Here is a 3,157-nt window from a genome sequence, read left to right as displayed (position 1 = left end):
GTTTGTATGGAAGCATGTTGTAACCTTCCACTCCCCTTTTGGTGACCAGCACAGGCCTATTAGGGGAGGCTCAGTGAATGTTGCGTTACAGTTAACTTCTTTGGATGGAATGGATGCAAGTTGTGTAGGCTATTTTACGTTAAACAAGATACTACAGTCAAAACCCACTGTGCAGTACTTGCCACATAGAAACTAGTCCAAAAACTTTAGTTATTATTGTCATCATTATTATTGATCTTATGATTACATGACCCATAAAAATCAGTAAGATGGAAATTATCACAGAATTTTAATATTGGAAACAATACTGAAAGCAAGATGTCTTAGACTAATCCTTAAAATAAAAGGTAGCTTAGGGGCACCTAGGTGGCTCAGGTAGTTAAGCATCTGATGTCGACTCAGGTCATAATCTCTCATTTCCTTAGTTCATGTCCCCCGTCAGACTCTGTGCTGACAGCTCAGAGCCTGGAGCCTGTTTCAGATTTTGTGTCTCCCTCTCTCTCTGCCCCTCCCCTGCTCATGCTCTGTCTCTTTCTCTCTTTCGCAAAAATGAATAAACATTTAAAAAATAATAAAATAAAAAGCAGCTTAATTAAAATCTAGTAGCTGATGATCTAAAAAGAACAATAACCACAAAAAATTAAACACATTATCTAATGTCATTCTCCCTGAACTCAAGATTTAAATGACTTGACTTGGAGTCAAAGATTTTAATAAGAATTAAAATCTATAATCCTATATATAAGATTTTTTAAGTCACAAAAATAAAAGCAACTAATATCTATAATCAGAAATAATTCCTGGGTAGGGGTGCTTGGGTGGCTCAGTCAGTTGAGCGTCAAGACTCATGATTTTGGCTCAGGTCATGATCTCGTGATTTGTGAGTTCGAGCCCCATATCTGCACTGTTAGTGCAGAGCCTGCTTGGGATTCTCTCTCCCTCTCTCTCTGCCCTTACCTCTCTCTCTCTCTCTCTTTTTCTTTAAAAATAAATAAATAAAGCTTAATAAAGAAACGAAGAAATAATTCCTAGGTAAGTACCCCAAGACTGCCATATCCACAGGCCTACCTTCCACACAGGGTGCCTTGGAACAATGAACAGCTTCCCCACAGGCTTTGGAATGATGTGTTTCCAAGATGCAGAAGGCACGAGCAATCTGCTAATGAGATTCAGCAGGTTGAATTTTGCTTCCCCTATTTGGACTCTGCTCACGTTCTTAGCTGTTGATCAGTTTCCAGAAGAGGGGGGGAAAAAAGTATGATGGATAAATTCAGACAAAATAAAATAATCATAGAATTCAATAACCCCAGTGAGCAGTGTTCATCTAACAGAACAAGGTAAAAAGTTGAATCTCTAGGCAGAATAAGAAAAGAAGACATAAGCCCAGTGTACCCCAAATAATTGTTAGTAAATGTTGTAAAAAGTGGTCTTTCTCTGTAACTGCCCTAGGGCTTTAATACCACTGCAAATGGAGTCACTGAATTAAGTTTCCAAGGAGAATTAATGCATCATTTTGTGACCCATAAAACCATACCAAAACTCACTTAGAGATTCTATTAAGAAAGAAATAATTACTTGCAGGATATGGAGTTATTTGAAGAATCAAATCACTGTAGCCATCACAAAAATCTCCACAGGCTTTGTCAATAGAGAAAGCTTCAAATCCTTTAAAAACCTTATGAATACTGTAACAGCTCTAATGAACAAAAAAGAGGTTTTCCGATTCTGCCAAAAGTGTCACTATGAACAATAGAGAGAGAAGAATGCATTTTTCCAGGGAAGAGGAAAGAATTATAATAAAATGATAAAGATGACAGTGATAATATCTACTGAACGACAGTGATAATAGCTACTGAATAACTACCATATGCAAGGCATTGTGTTCACATTATTTTAATTCCCACAAAAGCCCTAATGTGATAAACATTATTTGTCCCCATTTTTTCTGAAGGAAATGCCAACTCATATATAGCAACCATTTTAGTTAGACTAAGTAATACTATCTGTTTTGATAAATAACCCCCAAATCCCTGTAGCTTAACACAATAAAAGTGATTATCAAACTCACGAGCCAGGAGATCATGACCTGAGCGGAAGTCGGACGCTTAACTGACTGAGCCACCCGGGCACCCCACATCTTTATCTTTTAAATGTCAGGTTAGGTTCCCTTTCTCTCATTCCCCTTCCTCTTTTTATGTAAGAATTTAACATTTTTTATTTCCCTTACATGTAGAAAGTTCATGGAGATCCAAACACATTTTCTGAGTTTACTTAAGAAACAACATTGCATTGTTTGCATCTTAATGTTCTACACAGTTAAAATGGGACAGTTTTGTGAATGGAAAATTGGATGGGTGGAAAATTTCTCTAATTTTGTTGTGATTACTGAAAATAAACTTATCGCATGACATGTCTGCCTAAATAAATGCCCTGAAGAACAACATTTTTGTCTTGTCTTAAGAGTGGACATACATTAGTCATTCAGCTCATGGCCATGTGATTCGGAAGTGATCCATATTTTGTTGTACTTTGATATGAACACCCAAACTGCCTAATGATTTTTTATTTTCTAATTATTATTTTTCCCTTTACAAAAGTAATATATGCTTATTAGAGAAAATGTAGAAATGATGAGAAAAAATGGAGAAAATGTATGGTGATGGTCCATGTCATTTATTTCTAACTTTTGCTTTGATAAACGATGTTGAGACAAGTATCTGTGGAGATAAATATTTGTGTTGCTTCATTGATTAATTTCTTAGATTTCAAGTGATAGAATGATTACATGAGAGTCTTTTTATATACTCTCAAATTGCCATCCAGAAAATGTGTGCCAATGTATGTAATAGCGGCAGTATAGAAGAATGGCCCACACTAAAAAGAACTGAATATGGCTTTTGCTTGGCGTCTGCCAATTTGAAACATGAAGAGTGTTATATTTCATTGTTTAAATTTTTATTTCTTTGAGCGCTAATAAATGTTCTCTCTCTATTTTCTCTTTCTTCATGCCACACTAACCTGGAGATTTTTTCTACATTTGTTTGTTTGTTTAAGTAATCTTTACACCCAACATGGAGCTCCAACTCAACAACCCCAAGATCAAGAGTTGGCATGTTCCACTAGCTGAGCCAGGCAGGCTCCCCTAGCCTGGACGTTT

General features: G+C 36.3%; 1 pseudogene; it reads left to right on the top strand.

Moving 5' to 3' along the window:
* Window positions 1-1,093: 1,093 nt before the first annotated feature.
* LOC121040074 (protein FAM136A-like) overlaps window positions 1,094-3,157 on the top strand; it is a 12,520-nt pseudogene continuing 10,456 nt past the window's right edge.

This window comes from Herpailurus yagouaroundi, unplaced genomic scaffold (genome assembly GCF_014898765.1).
Source record: "Herpailurus yagouaroundi ecotype Mexico unplaced genomic scaffold, PumYag 182, whole genome shotgun sequence".
In the NCBI taxonomy this organism is placed as follows: domain Eukaryota; kingdom Metazoa; phylum Chordata; class Mammalia; order Carnivora; family Felidae; genus Herpailurus; species Herpailurus yagouaroundi.
This window is presented reverse-complemented; position numbering and strand designations above follow the sequence as displayed.